Here is a 26,592-nt window from a genome sequence, read left to right on the forward strand (position 1 = left end):
CCCCCCCAGAAGCCTAAGATAGAGTTTCAGGTGCCTGGGCTCTTTTTGCTTAGTCCTGGAAAGAAACCAAATCCGTGGTAGTAAAGGTATTTATAGACCATTCAGCTCGTTTGCAGCACAAGTGCATGGGGTGTTACAAATTAAAGTAACTCCTCTTGAAGCTCTATGTGCTTGCCCAATAAGCGAGCCTTAAAATAACAGTGGCCTCGTGTGCTTGAATAACTTGTGAAACAGGCCAATTCTTTGTGTTAAGAAACAGCAGTAATAATGAAATACTTGTCATGTTTAATGGGATAACTAGAACTGCTGTGGGAACTTTAGCTCTGAAAGTATTGGTGGTGGTGGTGTCTCAAAGGAAGCCCCTTGTCCTGGTAGGGGTTGGGTGGCTGCTCTGGTTTTGTTTTTTTCCTCAAGTCCTGCTTCTGGCTCCCAGGCTATGTCTTTTTGTCTACATTTCTGTAGCATGAGGAGAATGTGAAAGGGAAAAGGTGAGCTGCCTCAGTAGTCGTTCCTACTGAAGCTGGGGGTGCTGACCTTTACAGAGGCACATGATCCCAGTTCCATACTTAGCTCATCCTATAGCTCGGGGGATATGGAATGCAAGGCAAGTATGGCACAAAGCAAAGCCCCCTTAATTTAAGAGGTTGACCTGTTAGCATGCAACTGTTACTGGTTGGAGATGAGAAAACTTGAAGCATTACGAAAAACACTTTTCAGGTCTGTGCAGTTAGTAACTTTACTGTTAGATGATTATGGCCATGAGTTAACAGCACTTTCTTGCACCTTTCTCTTTATTTTTCCTATAGCTAGCAACTACTTTCAACATTATTTGCTTTAAGAATTTGTAATTGAGGACAGCCTCTGAAAAATGATTTTTTACTTATGTTTCCCAATTATTTCTTACATTCTCTGTTTTGCTCTGAAAGTTTGTTTCCAAATAGACTTTGTTGGCAATATGCTAGTTGCGTATTGTAAAAACTGTAAGATCTCAAATGACTCTAAAATATTTCTGCAGTTTTTTTGCTATAGAGTAATATTAGAATTTAGATGTTAGCAGTAGAGAGAGAGAGCAAACATTTGTGTTTCTTAATTGGACACAATTCCTGTGTCTATTCCGGATGATGAATCAGAAACAGGATCAGTTTAAGGATCATAGAATTGTCCCAGACGTTTATAAGCCCAAAGAGATGAAAACATTCAATTTCCATGGTGATTTTCATTTTAAGAAAATGAAAATTTTCTTAAAAATTTTCCCCCACCCCCCAGTGATCTCTTATTTCTTCTTATCTTTCATTGTTATAATCTAATTTTGAAATACACTACTTAAAATATGGCTACACATTTGGGGACAAATAGTAATCGTAAATCAGTGTAGGCTTTTGTGGAAGAAAGCTGAGAAGAGCTTGAGTTTGTAAGCCTGAGGATAGGCTCGTTTTATTTTAGGGCTTTCTGTAACCTGTTACCTAGGTAAGGCATTAGTGCAGTTGTGATGCTCCATTTGTTTAGACATGCATCCACCTTAAAGTGTTTTGAATTGGAAGTTATAAGAGGGCTTCTTGTGAGTGAAATGCTGGCACAACCTCTTAAACCAGATCGTAATTGTAAGGATGCTAAACTGTTCTCAGGTGGCCCTTCAGAGGCCTGCAGAAAGAATTTTGTGATCCATCAGGGAAGTTCTCAGTGACTGGAAATGAAGCTAGCAAAAAAAGTCCTTGGAGAGTAAAGGCATTGGATACAAAAGTAGTTTTAAGAGTTTGTATCCCACTTGTTTTTCATTCTGTGTATATTAATTTCATGCTTCAGGGGTCTGCTGCTTTCTAAAATGGTGTAGAGGATTTTTTTTGCCCTCCTGAATATAAAACAAGACCTCTGGTAGGTGCAGGGCTTGCCTTTTCATTGAGCTAGAGAAAAAGATAGAGCAGAAAATTTTGATGCACTGGCCATAATGACATATCCAACACTCCTATTCTTTGAGGTCTTATTCAAAAGCTTAGAGCACCAGTGTTTTAATATGGGCTGATGCAGGTAGCATTAACCTGGGCATCCTGCTGTCAATTCTGAGTAAAATAATTGGAAAAATTATGAGGACTCGCTTCATGTAAAGAAACAGTAAGAATGTTAAAATCAAAGGTTGTTAGCAAAATTTAATGGAAAGCAGGCTCTGTCAAATATTTATTCTGTTAATGAATTTCCTGGATAAAAGAATTTATCTCAGTATACTGAGACAAAAAAAAAAAAAAAAAAAAAAAAAACATTACTAGCAAAGAAATGCCTAGTAAATTGTTTAAAACCCACAAGACTTGTACTATGAAAGTAGCCATCAGGGAGTTGTAATGGAATTGGGTAATCCCTGTTGTATCTCTCTGCAGGCATAATGACTAGTTCCAACACTAACTCATCATTTTTCACTTGCACTCACACAGGATGGTTTGAGTTGCTTGGGTGTTCAGAGAAGATTCATGCAAATACAAAGCGTAGGAATGAGGAGTGCAAGCTCCACTTTAGGAGTGAGTGATGGCATTGGAAAAAAATGTGGTCATTGTGGTTTCAGCATGTGCTTCTAATGTAGAGACCTGATACAGGTGTAGGAAAGTTATTTTAACTTGTGTACATGTCATGGCTGGATAATACCAGAAATTCTGATGCTTCCTTAGAAGGCTATTCAAAAAAGAACATGGAAAAGATCCACAAAAACTGAGAAGTAAGGAAAATGTCTGTGTAACTCAGCTGGTAGTTCTCTTACTTTTTTTTTTTTTTCAAGCTAGGGAAATTACTTTATTTCTTTGAATGATTACATTCATGGGAAGAAAATCCTAAAGGCCTCACAAGGAAAGGTGTAACAAGGATGAAAAAATAAAAGCTAACAAATTCAAAGCATGCAGGATCTTGAGCAGTAAAGATGGTTAACATCTGGGACTAGCTCTTCCATCTCTAGAGGTATTCAGCCCAACAGTTCATACTTGTTTCCAAGTTAAGTTTTATCCAAGTATGAGTTACTGGGCTCCATACTTAAAAGCCTGTCATAAATCATCAGTCCAGCCATCTGTCTTATGGTCCCTTCTGGCCATAACTGAATTTACTTGTGAATCTTCTGTTAATAAAAGGACATTTTTCTATCGAGCTTCTAGTGTAATGCTTGCTGCAGAACCAGGCTTTCCGCAGACCTGACTGACCACCCTGCTCCTTACTGGTGTGAGGCTTTTGCTGAGTCCTCCCTTTGTCCTGTGTGTGTGCTCGCAATGCTTAAGATATCACTACGAAAAACCAGAACCCATCTGGGTCTCAAAGTGAGTGGACTAAGATGGATCCAGATAGATTTAAAGTTAGCATTAGAAAAAAAAAGACAGTGAAGTGCAAGCACAAACATGTAAAAGTTGCATTCATTTCCAAAATGTTTATAAAGTGAGCCAGTCAAAGTGTGGATCTTTGATATATAATAGTTGATGTCATGATTATTGAACACATGGACACCATGCTCGTTGTCGCACCAGGAAATTGCAGAGAATAAAACCTATCTTTGATTTAATTTCTCAGAAGAACATGCTGTTTCCATTGCCTTAGAATTTTTCCTGGCTTCCTGTCAAGTACCATGATCATGTCTAGAATGTATTTAGATGCTCATTACATGTAAAGTGCATTTGGAAGAATTATTTAAAAAATAATTTAAATACATTTCAAAGCAGAGATTTTTTTTCTGTAATAAAAAACATACATGCAGTAAATGCTTTCTAAATCTTCATTAAATTGAGATTTCATTATTACTGTTGCAGAGTTTAGTAACTGTAGTCATGATTAGCAACAGAAAACCCTCTAATTTCTTCACTGTTTCATATGCAGCTTATAGAAAAAGGGCTTAAGACCTCATTTGTTCTTAAATTCTATCAAAAAAATATGTGGATGCAGAGCAAGCTGCTGTTATGGCATGCTGACTTTGTTTAGAGGAATGATTTGGTGTGGCTCAGGGTTTGTGAGTAAGGACGTTATCCTCACCAGTCTTGCATTCCCAGTGCAAAGTTGCTGTGATTTGAGGTTTTGACTGGAAGACAACTGGTTGTGATGCACAGAAAAACAATTGTTGAACAGGAATTCGCGCTAAGCAGTGTTAAACAAGTACATATTCTGGACACTTGGTTTCCTGTTGTACTTTAATGCCATAAAAAGGTATAGATGCAATATAGAGAAGTTATACAGGTAGTTACATATGGTTGTTCTTTCTCCCTATGCTCCCCCCACCTTTATCAGAGTGGGAACTCCAGGTGACTCAAGCTTTGAGTACCTGTCCCAGATGGGGTAGTGTGAGTGTATGCTTCTCCCCTTCTGCCAGCACTTGGAGACCTCTCATGGGTACAGAGAAGCAGCACAAGGCTGTACTCAGCTTGCTTGGCTGAAGTGCATGTCCAGCTCTAGATGATGATGCGTGTTGAACATTAGTGGTATGTCTGGTGGAAATCAAATGAATCAACAAATGGTTCTGATCCACAGAGTGTATATGCTGTATTTGAGGCTTTCCCTGAACAGGGAAGCCTCATGTGCCCTCACAGTGCTGCATTGTGAGCATGCCGGAGGGCTGGGACAGAGCGTTCACCATGCCTGGGTGTGCATACCACTTTGCTGCATGAGGGTGTTGAAAGGGCACTTAAGGAATTCTTCTGGGCAGAAATTTTAAGTAATCTCTCATCTGAATCTGTTTCAGATTTTGTGGCATGCTTACATGGCATTGCTGCCCCAGCTGCAAGGAGCTGGATCCCCTTCAGAAATAAAAGGAATATCTTTGCGGCTGCTGAGGGTGGGGATTTGGTTCTGATGAATCACAGCTAGTGCTCAGCAGGGAAGGGAGACTTGTACGTGCTATCTCTATTCCTGAACGTGCAGTGTGTGGGAAGAACTGTGGATCTTGTCCAAATGGCTCTAGGGGCTGAGCCAAGCTACCCTATGAGGCAAACTATGAGATCCATAGTTATAAAGCTTGTGTGTGTATTAAAATGAGTATTTATTATAAACTCCAAAGTTTGGGTTTGGATAGATATAGTTGCATATCAAAAAAAGAAAACTGTGCTGACAACTCTGAATGAAAGAAATATGGATATAAACGATTTGCATGCTAGTTCTTGGCCTTACCTGTTCAGCCATATTTCTGTGGGACACTTACCGCATGCACAGCAACTGTAGAACAAAAGCTGAGAAGTAACAATGCCCTTGTTTATCCCACTTCTTGTGTCAAGGCAGGACATTGCTGGGTCTTGCGAACAGAGTGAAGTGCTGGTTATAGTCTTAATCCTAGGGTCTTACAACTTGAGCCTTCTGGTAATGTTTACAGTTGTAAGCAGTAAAGGTGTCTTTTAAGGTGTTGTAGGTCACTTTTAACTTGCATTTAGATATGTAAAAGGTTCTTCAGTGAAAACAAAAGGATTTTGCTGAATTCATGACTTCATCCTATGCTGTGTACTAATGCATTCAAATCAACCTCCCCCCATAAAACTTGATATAAATATTTATGTCCCTCTCTTGGAATTAAGTTTTCAGGCTGGCTTGTTTATCTTATTTCAGAGTATGCCTGTTACTTCCATTATACTCTTTATCAGAAGGAGGAAAATCTGACAATGCTTCTTATCTTGGTACAGAGGATCACAGAATCATCTAGGTTGGAAGAGACCTCCAAGATCACCTAGTACAACCTCTGACCTTACACTAACAAGTCCTCCACTAAACCATATCCCTAAGCTGTACATCTAAATGTCTTTTAAAGACCTCCAGGGATGGTGACTCAACCACTTCCCTGGGCAGCCTATTCCAGTGACTAACAACCCGTTCAGTAAAGAAGTTCTTCCTAATATCCAATCTAAACCTCCCCTGGCACAACTTTAGCCCATTCCCCCTTGTCCTGTCACCAGGCACATGGGAGAATAGATCAATCCCCACCTTGCTACAGCCTCCTGTAGAGTGTGCTAAGGTCGCCCCTGAGCCTCCTTTTCTCCAGGCTGAACAGTCCCGGCTCCCTCAGCTGCTCCTCATAAGACTTGTTCTCCAGACCCTTCACCAGCTTCGTAGCCCTTCTCTGGACTCGCTCAAGCACCTCCATGTCCTTCTTGTAGTGAGGGGGCCCAAAACTGAATGCAGTACTCAAGGTGCGGCCTCACCAGAGCCGAGTACAGGGGGACAATCACTTCCCTGGACCTGCTGGCCATGCTGTTTCTTATGCAAGCCAGGATGCTGCTGGCCTTCTTGGCCTCCTGAGCACACTGCTGGCTCATATTCAGCCGACTATCAACCAATACTCCCAGGTCCTTCCCTGACAGGCAGCTTTCTAACCACACATCTCCCAGCCTGTAGCTCTGTTTGGGATTGTTGGGCCCCAGGTGCAGGACCTCGCACTTGGCCTTGTTGAACTTCATACAGTTGGCCTTGGCCCATTGGTCCAGCCTATCCAGATCCTCCTGCAGAGCCTTCCTACCCTCGAGCAGATCGACACACGCACCTAACTTGGTGTCGTCTGCAAACTTGCTGAGGGTGCACTCGATCCCCTCATCAAGATCATCGATAAAGACGTTAAAGAGGACTGGCCCTAGTGCTGAGCCCTGGGGCAATGCCACTAGTGATTGGCCTCCAACTGGATTTGACTCCGTTCACCCCAACTCTTTGGGCCCGGCTATCCAGCCAGTTTCTAACCCAACAAAGTGTACGCCAGTCCAAGCCATGAGCAGCCAGTTTCTTGAGGAGAATGTTGTGGGAAACGGTGTCAAAAGCCTTACTGAAGTCAAGGTAGACCACATCCACAGCCTTTCCATCATCCACACTAAGCATGTCACTTTGTCATAGAAGGAGGTCAGGTTCATCAAGCAGGACCTGCCCTTCATAAACCCATGCTGACTGGGCCTGATCTCCTGGTTGCCATGCAAATGCTGCATGATGACACTCAAGACAATCTTCTCCATGAGCTTCCCTGGCACTGAGGTCAAACTAACAGGCCTATAGTTCCCTGGGTCTACCCTCCAGCCCTTCTTTTAGATGGGCTTCACGTTTGCTAGCTAGCTAAGGATACCTTACTATGATGGCTGTAAAACTGGCTTTTAGATATTCAAGCAGATTTTTTTCCTCTATCTAATCAGTGTAAACATTATTCATTTAAAAACCACGGGGTCTGCTATGTTCAGAAGTGCTGTTTGCTTGCAGCTTCTGTCAGTACTGTCATCTCAATCTGAATACAAATGGGAGGTGGGAAATCACCCCTAAAAACATTACCAAATGTCTCAAAAGTTAATTCCTGTCAGTAGTAGTCTCTTTGGAAGAAGAAATGCTTACTCCTGAGCAACTGTAAAGGTCATCTAAACAGCAGTTTATATTAATGTATTAATTTTACATTTTGCTCTTTAAATATCTGTATTTTTTTTGTGAATTGTTTGCCTTCTGTATACTGTTGTCTTGGCAACAATATTTTTGTACTCCAAGAAGTTCTGAGATTTCAAATGTAAATTGAAAGAAACACTATAGCCAGGTTTCTTAAACTAGATTTAGAAATAGAACATTCATAAACAGTTGACATTATGGTTTTGTACTTGCCAAAGGAGCAGTGCATCTAATGGCTGATTGCGTCCTGTGACTAAGTACCCACATCTTGTGATTGACCTTATGTCCTGCTGGACATTAAAGATAATGTAATTATTTTCATTAAAGGAGTCTTCTGTAATTTGGATTCCAAGTTGAGAGAACTCAGTTCAACAGTTCTCCTGTGCCTCTGTCTTCTTAAGGTAGGAATCATCACTGACTTGAATCAAGTGATGATTTGTTAGTGGCTATTAGCAGTGGTGGGGGAACTGGTATTAACTTTGAAGTATGAATACCATTTCCTTGTGAAAGCAAACCTACTTCCCACCATGTGCCAGTGTTTTCCTGTGTAGTGCTCCATCCACTGTTGAATTTGTGATTTTTTTTTTTTTAAAAAAAACACCCTTCCTCATATTTCTAGAGCTTGATGAGCAATCTATTGTTTTGTGTAATCTGGCAAAAAGTATTGTACTGAATTTCAAGGTTAGATTTCTGCTGTCCTTCTTATTCTATATGATTGATATCAAGAGCATGATGTGATTGAGTTATGCTGCAGCATGCAATCAGATACCATAAAGAGTATTATCTACATAAAGTCTTAGAAACAGCCCAGCAACCACTTCCTAAGTGCGCTTTGGCTTGGATGTGGAAGCTGCAGTTTAGAACACTTCAAAATATTGCTTTGTTTACTGGGCAAATAATACACTGGCAGGCTAACTTATTTTCTTGTTTAGAAGGATGATTGAATTGTAAAGAAATGTACATTAAGTACTGCAAGTTTCTTTTGTTCATTGCTTGTAAAAGCTGGCTGTACCTGTTGCTCAGTATGTAGTGCTTGGCAAACAGTCCAACTATCCAAAGAGCGCACTGGCAAACATTCAAGACTGTAGTGTTGCAGTTTTCATTTCTACTTTGTAGGTGGAGAAAAAGGGAAAGAAAAAAGTAAAACAGACACTCTTAAACCTAGTGTTGTACCTAATATTAAGATAACAATGGGGAAAGAGGAGAACAGCTATGAAGAATGCTAGTTAGTGAAAACTTCTAGATGAGCTGTAGCCCCAAATCAGCTTGTTGAAAAGACTGGCACTGTTTTATTCAAAAGGCAAAACATCTTAACAAATGATCTCTTTTTATGTCTAGAGGCAGTGTATTAACAAGTCAAACTGTTAGCTGGTACTTCATGGCTTTGATATGTTTTGTTAGATGGATTCTGCCCTTCTCATTCTCTAATACTTAGATAAACTTGGTATCTTGATATTTGGAGTTTATCAGATAACAATGGATTAATATGATGTTTGGGCTTCAAGCTGTAAGATCAGTAGGAGCAGGCAAGCATAATCAAGTTTTCTAACGAATTTATGTTCAATAGAAATTTTTTGTCTTGATGGTTCATGTCTGCTGAGAGCCATCTTCATAATGTGCTTTCAGCCTTGCAGGCCACACTTCAAACGGTGAAGAGTAAATCTGTTGTACCTGTGACCAAAATCTATTTCTTCATTCTGAAGTGCACTGTATAATACAAGGGACATCTTTGCTTTAGACTGTCTAACATCACAGTAAACATGGCAAGGTTGGAAACTGAAAAAAATGAAGTCTTCTCTACATTATTTTTTTTGTTGTTGACCTTCCCACACCCCAATAACTAGGTTAATTCAGTTAGGCTTTGAGGGATCTTTCTCCATTTATCTCAAGTGTAATATTTTGCTGAATGCTAGGGGGAAATAGCCAAGGATTGGGAAAGTGATTTTCAAAATACTAAGTTCCTCGGCTGAACACTCAGAAGGATCTCAGTGCTAATGCTGGACTTTGTAATATACAACAAATGTTTGTTCATTCTTCTGTTCGAAGAGTGGGGGTAGTGAAGGTTCCTGGGAGATAAGAAACTGTGAAGCGCCTGGCTAGACATTGAGATTCCTTACTTAATGTAACAAAAGAGTACATAAAGGATTCTCTTGAAACCGGCAAGGAGGAGGGAGGCCCCCCCTTCCCCCCTTTCTTTTCATCTTTTGTTTAAAGTCACTGTTGCAAGGCTCATGTAACCACTTCTTGATAAGTTGTTAACTAGTTTGGCAGCATCCTGCCTTCCTGCTTCATGCTGGGCCGACATGACCAGATAAGGGAAAAGAAGTTGAGTCACAATGCAGAGGAAGACTACGGCCTTCATCTTCACGACCACCAAAGGGCCTGAGACGACCCCCTAGCAACAACATGCGCAGCCGCAGAACATACCGGGATGTGCCATGTATACCGGAACCACCAGGTGATAAAAGAAAGATTCTGGGGGGGGTGGGCGCATGCCGTTGGAGGAGCGAGACTCCCCGGCCGCCCAGTGCTGTTTTGCTTGTTGGCTGCTTGCTTAATAAAATCATTTACATTGTTGGACATGACCCTCTCTGTCAATTAATTGAGAGCTAATTTATAACAGACTTGACCTAGTCTGAAAGTGTGTCCTGTGAATCTGCAGAGGGATTTGCTGCTGCTTTGGGATCCTTTGCTCATGCTTTTCTGCATCCAACACAGAGGTGAAGAACAACTCTGTGTATGAAGAAACTTTCTGGTCTGCTTACCAGTCCTTACTGGATTTGTTGAACATATGTTGGTGCAGTCATATTTGTCTTGTTTGACACTCTCAGCAACAGTGGCCATAATGCTGCAATGTACCCTGGTCTCTGGAGTAAATTCCAAGTTCTCTCTTGGTTTTCAGTAGCTGTAGAGGTGGTCAGTAGTGCAGAACACAACTGCAGGTGGAGGCACAGCTCTACTGCACTGAAACATGCTGCTAAGCATCTGCACACTGGCTTCCTCAGAGCTGTGCGGTGTGGACATAACCAGATACTGCTTTTGCTGAGGCAGGCTCCTTCCCCTTTTAGGTGCCAAAAGTAATTGGAGAACTTGGCTCGTTAGCGATAATTAAAGGAAACACTGGGTACTAATTGGGTTCTAATGTCCTACAGTAAAAGTTGCTTAACTTCTTCCATGCCCCCCCAGCTCTTGAAAAAACCTTTCCAAGGATCTGTTCCTTTGAATATAAACAGATGGGAAAATGTGATGGCCCTTAGGCAGTTGTCTCCCTTCCTGCTGAGCAGTCCCAGGTAATCTTCTCTAGAATTGCACTCCTCTGGGTTTTCACCAAGTGTTCTGTTATTTGGAGAAATGAGTCCCCAGAAGGAGTGGTGCTAATTTGCATAGCAATGTAGAAAACTAATTTGTTGTTCTGGTTGCTATTTGCCTGATGGTTAAACAGAGGCATAGATACTACTAATGCATTCTTGTAAGACTGAGAAGTCAGTTAAAAACCATACACCTGAGCTATAGACCCCTTTTCATCAAGATTTCCTTCGTGGTTAATGTGCCTTCCTCCAGATAAATTAGCAACCAAGAATGGAATACCAATGTCAATCCCGTTCTTTAAGCTCTTAATATAATCTCCCTCAGGACATTTCAGAGGAAAATCAGCTACAGTAGATCCCCCTTAGAAACTGGTTCTAAAATAATCCTTTGCTTGACTCATTTAGCCTTATGTAAAATATTCTGCTGGAAAGTTCTTAGTGATGCGATATGTCAAGATTCCAGTCATCTGTCATGGGAAGAAATAGAAGGTACAATGTATAGACACATGACTTCTGCAGTCAAACAACATTCATATTCAAAACATAAGCACTCAGCCAAAAGAGTTTAAAGCTTCTACAAATCTAGAATAGTTTTTAAAGTTCCAGTACTTAAATCTTGTAAAAGCACTATTTTTTCTGTATTGGCTTTTAAAAGTAATTTGGCTTAATTGATATTAACATTGTATTTCATCTCTTGTAGCTGTTGTAATTTAAAAAATACTTTGGATTTTAAAGACTACTAACTTTGTGAAATTCTTCATAGCATTGGTTATAGTAATAAGAAAGGGATGTCTTTGTGGTGTGAATCTGTATGAACACTGAAATCTCAACTTTCTTATGAAAGATGAGCCTATTTCTCCTTCTTCCAAGATGTCATACCTTCTAGCATCCTAAATAGGTAAGACTATACTTGAAACAACAGGGAAATGGTATTTAAAATTCATGCTTTGTCTTTCATGAGTAATGCTTTCACAGCTGGCCAAAAGGATTCTTCATTCTACATGAAATTGAAAGAATTTTTAGCAAATGTTCTCTTTTAGTTTAAATAAAAAAAAAAAGTGAAGCTCACCATGAATTGCAAGCCACACATCAGGGAGCCTAGCTTCAACAAAGCTTGTGATTACTTGCTCATATATCCCATAACAGAGTCAGGCGTATCTTCTCAATACAGGCATGTATGATAGAATATAAAATACCTGAAAACCTTCAGGTTCTCAGTCTAAAAGCCCAGACAGCTGCTTTGATTCTCACACTGCTGGATGGGCAAATTGTTTCTTGGCCACAGGTATAACATATTGCAGTTCTGACTTTGTGGTGTTGATTAACTGCTGTTAAATCTACTTGTAATAGAGCAAGATGAATTTATCTGCCACATACTTAATTTGTAGATGACTATTCTCTAATTGCACGCAGCTTTATCTTACATGCACATAGAGCTTAACCTTAAGTAGGCTTTCCTCTAAGAGGATTCTTCAGCTGGTGCACCTACTTCAAAGATGGATGTGCCCCTGCTGTGTACCTCAGAGCTTGATTTATAGCTCCATCCTATGGAGCTGAAGGTCTCATCAGACCTTTATGCAATTCACAGAAAACTGGTAACAATGCTTAAAAGTGAAGTTGCAACATAAGCACTGGTTGTTCTTGGGCAGTGTGGATACCAGCAGCTTGAACCATAGCTTGGACACATAACATGTTAACCCTAGTCACTAGACCATGCCCCAGGAAGAGTGTGATAGCTTTTGGAACTTCTGAAAACAGAATAGCATGTGGATGGTAATGTATTCTAGAACAAAATATGGCTATAGTAGCACCCGAGTAATTGAAAGCAGTGGGTGGCTGGGTATTTCAGTGAGCACGTGGTGGCTTTCTAGCTGGGAAGGCTGGTTTGTTTGCTGCAAATGTTCTGCCTGTGGTTCCTTGCCAGAGCACTGTTAATAAAGGAGGGTTGATGCCTTAAAATAGACAAATGTATTCCCTGTATATAACACCATAAATGTGTGGTGGGTAGTGCTATTGTTGGAGTGCTGCATTAGTTAAATGTTCTGCTAAATACAACTCAAACAAGTATATCCTATGTGCTTCTACCTAGATAAGTACAAAACATGTAGAACAGTATTTGAGAAACCTGCAGTATGTTAAAATCTAAACCAAGAGTGAGTGGATGGGCAGGAATGTGTAATTCCTATGTCTCAGGTATGCACATACATGTGATATATGAATAGAGATATACTCTGAGGGGGTAGGGGAAAGTCTAATTTAATTTCAAATTCCTTATTAAATATTTTCATGTAATTCAATTAGGATGTTGTTGGCAGTAGTTTACAGAACACTTGTCAAAGTAAAGAGCAAATTGGCATATTTTGTTTTCAGAACTTCAAGTGCCAAACTATTTAAATCCAATCACATCATAAAACTGACACTGGAAGTAAGCCTGTAACTTTTTTTTTTTTGATTTAGAGTTTACTTGTGTAGAAACTAACTTCATGGGTGTTTCATGCAGGTGTGAGTGTGACTGAAATGAGCATATCCCTATACAGGTTTGTTCTGAGCCAGAAATTCAATGTGTATGCAGCTTGTTTAATGAAGTGATGAACGAAGTACATTAACCTGAATACATTTAAAAGCAACAAAACCTGTGAGTTATCTAGGCAAAATTATGTGTGGGATTTGATCTGTTACTCCCCCTAGCCCTGATGACAGGTTTATCCACTTATTGTTGTTCATAAAAACTTAAGGAAACTAATTTTAACAGTTGCCGCAATGCATATGTCTGTTCAAAAACAGACTATTCAAGCATGAACCAAGAGACTTAAGAGTCAATTATCCAAAACAACTGAAAATGCAGGTGTATAAAATGTAACTATGTAAACAACAAGATTCTTTCCTATGTAAAAAAAAAAAGGCTCAAATTTATTTTGTCAAGAGTTTTGTATTTGACACTTGTGTTATTTCAATGTTGAGTTTCTATCTCATGAGAGTTTATTGGTAGTGTGTAGAATCCCTCACTTCTAAAATGTATCACTTATATTTAAGTAATGCTTATAGGTTAATTTATAGTGTACACTCATAGTGTACAGTACTCCTACACACAATCTTGCTTATGATCCTTGGAGTAGGGTACCAAACTCTGGTGTTCAGTGAAAAGAATGCATTTTTACTGACTCCACAGATCAGTGTCTATGTAAGATTTATTTTTCTGAAGGAATAAAATACAGTGATTTATGGTTTAATGTAATGCTGTTGTTCAGGTTTATGTTCCAAAGCAATAAACACAGTAGACTCCCGGTTAAGAGAACTGTATTTTCTTATGTTAGGAGAAAATTAGTGCCTTATAATATTTAATACCCATAGCTTTCTTTGATACAAATGCATCTTAATTAGAAGTGATAATCTGGTCTTTTGAAGACTAAAGAGTGTATACTAGTTCAGGCATAATAATTGATTTTCCTCTAAGGTATTAAAAAAATAAATAAAACAATACAGAGTAGCTTCTTCCTCTAATCAGGGTCACATTTTAACTGTGTTCCTTGGTCCATTAATACATCTTGAATTCTAGGATATCAATTAACTGATAGTGGAATGGACCATGCCTCTTTGCTTTGTAGAATTGAGATGGCTTATAATGACCTTGAAAGCTTTTATCAAAAATATGATACAGCTATAATGAAATCACAGTTCAAATGAAAAAAAAAATGCAAGAATAACACTCACAGAAGAGTAACAGTTCAGCTTGTCTTTCTTCTCCTTTATCCAGCCTTAACAAAAATGTGCCAGTGGAGTTGAAGGAGAGTACTGATACAAGATGCAAGATGCCCTCTGTCAATACGGTGTTTGATCAGAACATGTAGAATACTGATTTTTTCCCTTCCTGGCAGTTTTTCAATTTTGTAAGGAATCGTAACTCTTTTGTTAATCTCAGCAAAAATGGATTTGTTAAAATTTCTCTCCTCGCAGAATAGGAGAACTGTATTATAAATGCTTCCTGAATTTAGCCATTATTTATTTACCAAGTGTGTTGCTATTGTAAAGATACACAAAGTTGAAAGCCATAGCCCCAAGAAGGTACCCGAGAGGTGTGTGCTTCTGTGGTCTTCCTACCTTCTGGATTCTGCATGCCAGTCAGAACAGAAAGCAAGACTGGGAAAAAACATCCAGCAGCATACCCTTGATGTGTGCTGTGGCAATTAAGACTGAAGCACAGGGTAGAATGGGGGGAGAAACAGGTTCAAGGCTTTTCATCAGCAGCATTTTCCTTGTGCATGCATAATTTTTTGTACCGGGAAGAATACACTGGGACCAGGTGTGTTGGTAACAGTGGTCAAATGGATGTGGGGAGCTACTGTTTGCTTCATAGATCGGTTCTGGTCTGATAGTAGGGATTGGGCAAGCCTTGTGGTCTGCTTTCCCTCTTTATGAAATGGGAAAAAAAAAAAAAAATACTTCAGGGTATTGTTTTAGGAAAATGTTGATGTACTGGTGGGAAAAACACATCAGAAGTGCATTAAGTTTTATTGCATTTGTAGTACAGTAAGTAGCTAGCTGGTGGGGTGTAGAGGAAACAAGATGTTCTGAAACATGGAAAAGGTAGTGTAGAAAATACCCTCTCTTTCAGGAATGCAAACCATTATATTTGTGAGATTTCTTTTTCCTTTTATCACTTTTCCTGAGTCCCTGAAATAATTTGGCTATACTGAATCCCTGTGTTTTTTTTTTTTTTTTTTTTTTTTTTTTTTTTTTTGTAAAGAACAAAAAAAAACTCAATCTTATACACTAGTAGACCTGAAAAAGTAGAAATCTATCAGGCAGGCCTCTGTTATTTTGCCTTCTGTTTAAAAGCAAACCTCTGTACTAGGGGGGTTTGTCTTACTTTAATATTATGGATTGGCAAGGGAGGTTCCACATTCTTAAGTTAAGCCCTGTGAAATTTTTGTAATAATTTTAGAGGTAAAGTGACATATTGACTTATGAATGCAGCCCGTAAAAATAGTGTAGCAAATGTGAACAGTAGGAACTCCTTTTGGGTGTGGGAAATGGACTGAAAAGAGCAATCCCTGTTGAAGAGAGACACAAGTGGTTGTGCAGAAGCCTGTGTCCTCTCTGGTTCTGTGCAGAACTGCATGGGTCCCTCAGGTAACGTCTTCATGATTTTTTACATGGTTATATGAAGAGATTGAGTGAGAGCTGTGGTATATGTAGTTCACGGGAGCAGAAGAAATGAAAACCTTCCAAGAGAAGAATAGGAGCGGATTTTATGCAAGTGATCAAAAAAGTTGGAAATAGGCCTTGAAAAAAAACGAAGGATATATGTAGTATGTGGCATGCAGCATTATGGATTGCTCTTCTTTATGAAAAATACAGAAAATTCTAGTGTCCTGGATTAGACCACTCAAGAAAGCAGGGGGAGGAGGAATTGTGTGCATGGTAGTAAAGCGATGGATATTAGCCTGAATTGTTCCAGGACTTTGACAGGGGAGTATGGAGTTGTAATTAAATTATATAAAAAGTCTGAAGAATGTAAACCACCTTAGTGCGAAGATGTCTCTGTAAATGAATATTTTATTTGCAGAACCACATCTCCTGCTGTCAAGTTCCACAGCAGATTATGATACAAATCCTACTTAAATGGTTATGTAACTAATTAGTGGTAGATGTTATCAACTCACTGTAGTTTTCAAAATGTTTAGTATTCAAGACCCGTGTTGTATGGGGAGAAGGTTGTATGGTAAAGGATGTGGATTAGAATTTTGGTCACTTTGTGTCATCTTATAATTCTGAAGTATGAAATCTCTGTATTAATGCATTGCCTAACTATAGCTACACAAATTCAAAAACGTTAAGTACAAAAAAAAGCCTGCATAGCATAGAAGACTGGATCCCCATTGCTTCACAAGATGACTCTTCCCAGAAGAAAACAATACACTTCTGGTAGCAATTCTCCAGTGACATTAAAGAAATAAGTTTTGCAGGGGGAAAATATTATATGAATAATGGTAAATTGAGTTTATTTTAGAAATAAACAATGTAGGTTGCATATAGTCCTCTTTTTGAGGGGTAACTAGTATTTTTGAGATCATAAAGGGGTGATAGTTTGTCCATGCTGCTTCAGTAATTGACATTATCTTAATTTGTTTGGAAGTGATTTGCTTAGAGGGTAAAGCTTTTTAAGGCTTGTTTACTCTTATATCCTTTTGTAGAGATTTGTGGAGTAAATATTAAAATGCCAGCATGCTGTAAATGAGGCTTTTAAGCCCATTTTTTAAAGATTTGAGATTCTTGTATTGTCAGATGGCTTACATGTGTTTATGAAAACCTTAGTGTGTTTTAGGGCATGTACTAGGGCAGCTTCTTTTAGGGCATGTTTTAGGGCAGCTTCTGACCCTGTCTATGCTACAGCATTTCAGTATATTCCAACTGAACATTAAAACCTGAATTAGTCAACAAGCTCATTCTCTGATCAAAGTTGTTAAAGTCAGATCCCAACACTTCAGGTTAAGTTCTGCTCCTACACCCGTGAGGACTGGGATGCATCAGGACTCTATCATGGTAAGGAAACGAGATTTGCTCAGTCTTGCATAGTCTTATTTTTGTTGTTGTCTGTTTTAACTAGGTCTTCATTCACATCACTTTGTACCATAAACTGAAACCCAGTGAGCTAGTTGTACTAAACCCATGTAGTTTTGGTTGTGATGGAGTGCAATTCAGATTGTAACTCATGGCCAGGTATGGTCTTTGTCTGGAGCTAGCATAGGCTCAAGGAGTATTAGTGTAGGAAGGAGAAATTCCCAGTTTGGGGTTTGTTCTAGTTTTTGATTCTTTTAGCTGTGATCCACCTACATGCGTTGCCTTAAAGGTGTGTGCTCTGGCATAGCAGTGTAAGCAGTTTAATAGCTCTTGCTGGAAGAGGCTTAGAAAAGAGAAAAGATATGGAAAACCCTATTTGTCTTCAGAAAGACTTCTTTTAAGTGCTCTTCCATAACAAGTTGCTTAAATATTTAATGCAGCATAAACAAACAGGTTCTTTTACAAGGAATACCTTCATTAAATATCTACTCAAAGGAGATGCATATATTTTATAACATGATGGCAGGATTGGAAGGTGCTTATCTAAGAAACAAGAGATGTATAATATGATTAGCAAATAGATATGTAAGCTTCTAGCTTGCCAATTCTTTCAGGAGAACTAATGGGATTGTAGACCTTATAAGCTTTGTAGCTGAGTATTTCAAAATCACACTAAATGGAGCAAATGTAAGTTAGTGCATGTACACAATAATATATTTTCATCATGGCTCTCAATCTTACATGTGTATGTGTGCAATTGAATTTCTAATGAGGAATTTAACTTATACTGTAATTCTCTAGGCTATAAATTTTGGTAAGTGGTTATTTTCTCAAGTTCCATGTCCTGTATGTCTTACTTTCTGTAAACCTGCTTTTTCAAATATTCATTTCCCTGAACAACCTCTCTGACTTGGCAACAAAGGATCCCTTTCAGTTCCTCATCTGTCTCCAAGTTCTTGTCACAAGTCCTTGTCCATGAACTGCTTGCTCCCCCTTTTTCTTTAATGCTACCTATAGTGCACTTCATGTGTGTTAGCTTGCCCTGAGTGGTAAGCTATTTGTTTTCAGACTTGCATTTGATTGCTAGGTTACATAATTCTGGTTTGAAATGCATGGCCACAAGAATCCATGAAACTCTCCTGACCACAACTACAGGGTTATGTCTCTTTCCAGCTTTTTTGTATAGCTGGTACTGAATCTGGGAAGCAGGGTGAACAGAAGGGCTGAAAATACTGCTAAAGAAAAATGCCATACTGTGGAAACCCCAAAAGCTGCTTCTGTCCAATCTTACTTCAGATTAGTTTGGGAATAATCTTTCCTGGTTTTAAAAATCGGAGACTTGTTTTCCACTAGACTATGATCCAGTTTCTGCTCCTTTAGAGACTGTTGTAAGGCTCAAAATGACATGAGATTTGGTGCAGTTTACTTTTCTTTTAGAAAATACTTCATTACTCTAGTCTGTTACTCCCTCTGAATCAGTTACATTTGGGAGCAAAATCTAGGTGGAACAGAAAGCTGTGACACTGTAGGCAGCTGCATCTTATGATGGCTCAGTTATCAGATTTTTACTGTCAAAGCTGTTTTGTACCCCCTCCCTCCTAATTACCAATTGCTGCACTATTGGAGTCCAATCTCAGCTATGGAGAAAATGATTAAGGGAGGAGTGAAATACAGTTCTGTACTGGAGTTAATGCTCTTATCTGTTAACTGTATAACTGGTCTTTTTTTTTTTTATAAATGATGGAGAATGTCTTGAATTGAATAGCAAGTCTGGGCAGTCATTCAGCAATCAACAGCCCTGTGACACCAGAGGCTGGAATAGGCATAGTAAGCTTTTTTGCTTGCTCTACCCATCCCTATCCCTTGCCCATCCACACTGCCTTTAATGAAACGTACTCTTTTTGAGTCCTGTGCTTTTTTTTTAAGATGGATTTCACACCTATTTATGATTTCTTCCTCCTTTGCCTCCCTTGCAATAAATAGTAGTATAGTGTTGCCTTCTGTAAAATACAAATGGGATTGATGTCAAATAAAATCCTGATAATGGGAAGGAGCCTTTAAAATAGTATTTTTCTTTGATTTCTGTGCTTGAAAGATCTGTTAGTTCTTGGAACATCTCAGAATAACAATTTTCTGCTTTTTTTTAAACCAGAAGAACTTTCTATGAACTCTACCTTTGGTACCATCTCTTAATGTTTGTTTACTCAGGAATTCCTAGATAATACCTAACATATGATTCATTTTAAGCAGGGAATTCACAATATAGTGAGTAATCTAATTGGTTATTGCCAAATAAATATTGAGTTGGTCAGTTCTGTGGTACAGGTGGGGCTGCTGGCTTAGCAAGCCTCCTTACTGTGTTTGCTCTTTAGCTTTGTTTTTATTATTTTATAGAAGTTATACAATTCTAGTATAACTGTAAACAAATCCACACATTCAGGAACTTGAAAATATACAGAATCAGATCAAAGTAGCTTGAGATGTAACTGGAAGATGTCTATGAGTTGGGGGTTTGGGTGAGGTGGGAGGAAATCATTGCATCACTGTTCCTATTGAAGTAGCTTTACTTAAATTGGATTTTTTTGAGGAATGTTCTACTGTTCATACGTAATTACTAATCACCAGGAACGACATAAAATAGACTGTCCCCAAGTCTGTGCCACTGACAATGAGGATCGTTATTAAGATGATACATCAATGATGAATATGGTTTTGGCAGCACACGTTGTCCTTGTAAAATGATAAATTTGGTTTTTCCTGTATGCTTTGTATGATGTCAAAAACACCTCTGTTGCCTTTAAAAACTGAGTATTTTTTCCTCTTGTGCAATAATCTTGCTTAGTTCTGCCTGTGGTGCTTAGTTAGCCCTGAACAAAATCACTAGACTGCACTAGTCAGAAAAGAATTGGGCTTAAAATGAACCATAAAAATGAAACAACCCTGTGTATCTATAAATATTTAAGTACTTTAAAGCAAAATATCTAGGATATAGCATACTATGTAGATCCGATATCCTCAGCTAGATCAAGAGATGCTCTGTAATTGTCATGTGGTTACTGTCATTGAGAAAGAGGAAGCAAGCCATGACTGCTTGACAGCTGTCATCTGTGAAGGTAAGTGTGGAAACCTCTAGTCAATAATTACCCTTCATTAAGCACCACACCTCAAGTGGGGTTTTCATATCACAGTATTATATCTCTGAAACACTGGTAGTTATTCAGCTTTGCTCATTACCATCATTTTGCTGAGGCCTGGGGAACCAGGTCTTGTTTTTTACCCAATGGTCACTTAAAATCCACCTGAGAACTGCCAGCCAGGGCAGTCAAGCTCAGTCTTGTGTTAAATTTCATAATTAGTGCCTCTGTCCTGTGTAGTTAAAGGGTAACTGTCCAGTTAACAGCAAAACCCCAACTCTCTCATGTTGAAGGTAGTCAGGCCATCTTTGTTCTCTTCAGACAGCATTCATGTCACCTAGGCTGTTGTGCCTCTCTTTCTGAGAGGCATGAAGCATTGCTCCCATTCATGGGGGCTCAGACCAACTGGCTGATTCTTGGCACCTGTGCCTGGCTTTCTGCAGGAGCAGAGAGATCTTATCCTCCAGATCCTGAATAAGATCTGCTTGCATCATTAGGTGCTGGTATTTTATGAATCTTTCTTGGATGATATTAATATTTATGAAGTACTTTTTATTCTGAAGGTAGGAAACACAGAACACCTTTGGGAGCTACTGTTCTATTACTACCTTACATTGTAGATGAGAAAGTAAATTGACTTGCCAAAGGCCACACACAATCTCTGAGGAAACAGGAAATATAACGTGGATCCATCAAAGGATCATTTTACCTGCACAGTAATACCTTTTGCTTTAGACATAATAGCAAGAATATTGGAAACATAATATTGGTCAGAACTGGAACCATTAAAAAGTAATGCAAATACAAGTAACTTTTCTGGTGCAATTATCGCATGAAAGCAACTGTAAGAAAGCGTTGAAAACAGTTTGTTTCTATTAGTAAATTAATGCCTCAACTGTGCCATCTGACAGTCTGCCAACTGATTTTTGCTTAATGTTGAATGAGCTGGAGGCAGAGAGAGTATGTGCCAGTGGAGAAGCCAGCTTGGTACTGTAACTCTTTTTTCATTCTGTTTCAAATAGTCTGCCTGTGGCACTGGACCTACAAAATAAGATGTTTGCAAGTATTTCACCTACAAGAGTGGGGAATTATTTGTAGTATTTGTGTTGCTAGGCTTTGACAGATTCACATAGAAGAAAAGTCTGATCAGCAGAGAGAAAGTATACCTTGTATTTCTCAATTAATTTGAAAGTAAATGTTTTCATCTTTAACAGTTTGTTTTTGGCCTGTTGGGTCAGTGTTTGATCACTTGCAATTCTGAAGTAGGTGTTATAAACAGGAACACTTCACAGAGGGACAGCACCTGAAATGTGAATCTTTTTAAAAGTATCAGACTGCTATTTTTGAAAACCAGCCTCTTTCTCTTACTACTAGAGCAGACATGGGACATCAGCAGTCTAAAAATGAGCAACCCTGAGAAATATTATGTCTGTAATGATATATTATTGATGCGTCTTCCCATTAAGTACTTTTTAATGGTATTATGTTAGGAAAGCATAGCTTTGCTGGAACGTTTTAGAGTGCCTAATGTGCACCACATAGTTCTGTTGGTAAGCACAAAAGCAGAAGGCTTCTTACAGTACAGTGCTTCCATAGGTTTGCATCAATACAACCTTGCATTTGTCATTAAAACAGCATTGTCCAGGATCTATTCCCTGCCTTAAATGTTAAGGAGTGCTGTAGATAAGAATCATTTGCTAACCGCACTACTTTTAAGGCAGCTTGCTTTTCAGCTTTCCCAGTGCTCTTCCTATTGCTATTAAGGACATTTGTAAAAGCTACAGGTTAAATCCTTACCAAGAATGAGTAGGCACCAAAGTACGTATACGGTAGTTCTTCTCTTTTCGATTTACTTTGATTTCTCTTGATTATCTAGCAAAGGCTTGTACCATTTTGTACACTACAAAACTGATGATCAAGAAGCAAGAATAAACACAGCTTGGTTCTAGTGAGCTTACTTGAGCAGAATGACACAGTTGTCACTATGCATGTCTTAGACTGGGATGCTTGTAGGTATCTCAGATCTTGGGTATTTCAGATCATTGTAGTGACCACTTTAGGGTAGTTGCTTCACCCTTGCTGCTCACAACAGTAGCAAGTTGTGAATTGCTTTGTTGGGCATGTGACATGGCATGGCTTTGCTACCCCTTAGGTCCAAAGCCATGCTCGCTAGCATTCTCACCCAAAGTGTACTGAAATGTTACAGCTGACTTTTCAATGGCCATCAAAACACAATTGTTGTTGGCATGGGCCCCGAGAAGGTAGTATATAATGTAAATAAAGGCAGTAGGTTGCCAATTTGCTAAATGTCAGGCAGTTTGAAACCCCTTTTTTTGGGTATAGGAAATCCAGATCACAAGACCTGTGACATATTAATACAGCAAAACGGAGATTGATAGATTGATGTTGGCATGCCTCTCAGCTACCAGCTGCCTCATAATGACTCTCCCAGCCATGATATGAGTAGGAATGATTTCTAGGCTTTGACTTTAATTTTAGAGTGCTTATTTATGTTTTGGTAATATTTTATTTAATAGCTTGTTGAATTATTCTTAGCATTCCTGAAGACTTCTACAGATCATTTTTTGGACCAAAGACAAACCAGGTGGTAGGTCTAAGATAAATATCTCAGAGTATTGACAACTGGTACAACTGGTCAGTGACAGCAGATGCGAGATTTAGTGGAAGAACAGAAGACTCTAGACAGTTCCCTTTTTATTTTAACTCAAAGTCCTATGGTGGGTCAGTGCTGGAGTCTGAATCATGACTGGTGATGAACAGAGGTCAGAAGCGCAGAAGGCATGCTGATTTCCTCTGTTTCCTTTACCATGTTTATACATCATGCACAACAGGATACAGTGCTGCCACTGGCCTTCTGATGCTATCCTGCAGTCATCGTAGCCAGAAACACTTGCTAGCCCTACTGGTACCCACTCCTCTTGAGGGGGAGCAGAGCTGAGGGTTGCTGATGACTGAGCCATCTGTTCCAGCATTTACCCAGCTTCTTTCAGAGCTTCGTGCTCTTATATAGCTAAGCTGTTATTAGGTGGGGAGTCAGTGCAGCATCAACACTACAGCAGTAACTTTCATAGTTTCTAATTCTGCAATCCCTGTGTCACTGCCCTCTGAGATATCCCCAAGTTTTGGGGATGTTTGGGCAAAACTGAATGTTGCTGTTTGGATGATAAACAGAAAAAGATGGGTAGAGCCAGGGAAAGAGTTGATGTTGCACGTGTTTCTTCCAGGGAAGGGAGAGGTGCTTCTCACAGCTCCCTAGGAGCAAGCGTGATTGTTTTGCACATTCCAGTGTCTTGGGAAGAGTAGCAGAGCTAAGGGGGTATGTGTGTGTACTTGGGTCAAATGTTTAGCTGCTGGTGGTTGTAGCTCGTCACACCTGGCAGTGTGGTGGCTTCTGTTTCTTGGCTCTAGGCTTTTCACACGTAAGGAAATGAGATGGAAAAAAATTCTGGGGGTATGGGGAAACTTTAGTCATCTGTAGGGCTAGAGAATTAACTTTTGTGGCTTATTCATAATTTTTCTCCAGATGAATTCTGGAGTAAACAATGGCTCTTTTTATTTTCATCTTCCTTTTGACAGTGTTCTTCTCTATGTCCCCCTGTATTTAATATTCAAACAATGTAGATTAATCAGAGCTTATTCCCACATAACTAAGTATCATGTGTGTGCTTCTGTTAGGTTTTTGTGTCTTGGTGGTTGTTCTAAGCTTATAGTTACGTGAACTTGACTATGAAAAATAAAAACCCTTAACTTAATGTCTCAAACCATCCTTGGCTTTATTCCTGCCTTTTCATGGCTCTCAATCTTTATTCCTATCAGAGGCAGAATGGAGCAAACGCTGCTTCCAATTTGTGCTCTTTCAGAGAATGGACTTACCCTTTCTGAAAACTTTGACTGTGATTGTTCAGTCTTTGTATTGGCTTGATTGTCTTCTATTGCAGTATCATGGTTTCTGTAATATCCCTTTTTAATAGCAGGATGACCAGAACAGTACAGAGCAAGCTTTCCAATAGCTGGAATGATTCTCTGAGGTATGTGAATTGAAGCACCACAGGACCTGATATTTTTTGCAGTTTTTTTTCTTAGCACTATCTCAGACTTCAGAGTCTGAATCTCTGGATCTGAAGAAATTCTAAGACAAATAATCTTCTGCTTTGAGGCTGGGGATATGAGAAGAAAAAGGAAGGCGGGAAAGAAAATCAACTGTATCCTAGTACTTATTTTCTGATAGTTAGCAGCTGATTAAAAATCCATTAACTTATTATTCCCATCTAGGTATGAAATAGATGCATATGATAAAAGATCTAAATTGCATTTAAGACCTGAATGGGATTCCAGTCTACTTCTTAATCTGGAACAAGAGGGATTTAAAAGGAAAAACTTTCTAGCTTGGCAATTAAAGCTGATAATACCTCTGCAGGTACCTGCTTATGAATGAAAAGTTAACTGGAGCCTGGTTAGTCTGCTGCTTTGAGAACTTGTTTTGTGGGAAGATTGGCATAATAATGATTGACTAACTCTTGCTGCATATTGCCAAGCTACCTGTATTTATCTTCTTTTTCATAACTAGAAGTTCTGCTAACTTTTTCAACACTTTAGAATGTTGTTGTTAATTAAACATATTGAATTAAAATCTGTCCTAGTTCTTACTTCTTAAGTTCCTGTTCCTTGTCAGTTTGTTCAGTTTAAGTGTTTCATCATAAACTAACCTATATTTTGTGTAATATACTAGAAATCATAGGTTAAAGATATAAAATGTTGAGTTTTGGTTCAGCTCAAAGAGTGCTGGGTCCTGCTCTATGCTTTTAAGATTACCAAACTTAACTAGATGCAAGTCTTCCTGTATAGTGATGGTCATATTCTCTATTCTGGAGTCCCTTGTAGTTGAGACTAACTGATACTAAGGATGTTTATGTACTTGACGGGCAGCTTGTGGTATAGAGGTTGAAATGGGGGGGGAGGGGAGTGTTTTAACAGAAATGTAAAAAAAAAAAAAAAAAAAAGAAAAAAAGGAATGTATAAAGTGAGAAGACAAATCTAGTAGAAGAGGAGCCAGAATTCCAGAATTTACTGTGATTATCTCCTAGCTGTCTGAGAGCTGGTCCCAACTGTATGGGTGGATCAGAGGGGGTGTGGTGCCAGAGCTGCTGATGTTTAGGCTGATACAGGCTTCCCCCAGCTGCTTTCATTTCCATCTTGTTCCTGTGTTTCTTGCAGTTGTCTGCTTTAACCTTTTATTAGATACCACAGCACTGCATCCTATGAACAGTAAGCAAGCTCATTGCCTGCTTCTCCTGGATGTGTAGAAACTTTTCTCTGCCATCTTCCTTTCCTCTGGGAGAAGGGAATACTCGCCAGGAATGGTGCATAACTCTCTAGGACCTATCCAAGGTGGTCCCACTTAGTGTATCTCTGCTTTTTCATTATTTTGTAGTCTTGTCTTCTGAAATACTTGATTTCCATTTGAGGCATGTATTAATGTATTTTTTGAGGCATGTATTAATGTATTTCTGAGCATGAGCAAATGCCTCTGAAATCAGTGCATATAGTTAATTGGCTTTAATGGTTTGGATCAGTTCCTGATGAGTACTTGCTTTCCTGCCGCCTTTCTGAAATGTCATTTTAGGTATCTCCTCTCCTTTAAAAGTAGGAACAAAATTTAGCTTTCTGGCTTTTTTAAATCAGCTTCTCAGAGGTAGATGCCTTTGTTAGTGAACCCAAGAGAGGATCACATTGGTAAATAACAATTTAATTAAGTTTATAGTCTGAGCTTCCTAGGCAGTGTGACAACAAAGCTAAACCCATTAGAACATCCTACAAATAAAACACCAAAGGTATAAACTGTGTGGATAACGAGCATTAAATCATGCTGAGTGCATGCTGAAGCAGACTGTAAGGTACAGCCAGGACCATACTCTGCTGCACCAGAACACAAATTCATTAGAGGGTGCATAAGCCAGGGGGCTTTCAAATAGGTTCACTTGTTCTTAAATGCTCAGCCTCTGATTCAGCAGGGTTGAAATAAAGAAATTTGTTGGAAAGCTAAAAAGAAAAAAAAAATTATCAGCAGTTCTTTCAAATTACTCCAGAATTAATATTCAATGAAAATGGTATTTGTTGCCTCAAATGGAGATGGTAGATGGGGTCTCCTTCCATGTTTGATCTGGGGAGGGTGCTGCTGCTGTAAAGAAAGAGTAAGGCTCTTCAGCAGCTACACTGTTTCATAT

General features: G+C 39.0%; 1 protein-coding gene and 1 long non-coding RNA gene across 2 annotated transcripts in view; both read left to right on the forward strand.

The window, feature by feature from the left end:
• Window positions 1–26,592, forward strand: part of DMD (dystrophin) — a 1,227,136-nt gene that overhangs the window by 585 nt on the left and 1,199,959 nt on the right. The window lies entirely within an intron of this gene.
• The window catches only part of LOC118170891, a 70,423-nt gene continuing 51,527 nt past the window's right edge, over window positions 7,697–26,592 (forward strand). The window contains exon 1 of the long non-coding RNA XR_004752915.1: window positions 7,697–7,745. This is a non-coding gene — a long non-coding RNA (uncharacterized LOC118170891). The remainder of the gene's footprint in view (window positions 7,746–26,592) is intronic.

The sequence above is a fragment of the Oxyura jamaicensis genome, chromosome 1 (genome assembly GCF_011077185.1).
Source record: "Oxyura jamaicensis isolate SHBP4307 breed ruddy duck chromosome 1, BPBGC_Ojam_1.0, whole genome shotgun sequence".
Classification (NCBI taxonomy): domain Eukaryota; kingdom Metazoa; phylum Chordata; class Aves; order Anseriformes; family Anatidae; genus Oxyura; species Oxyura jamaicensis.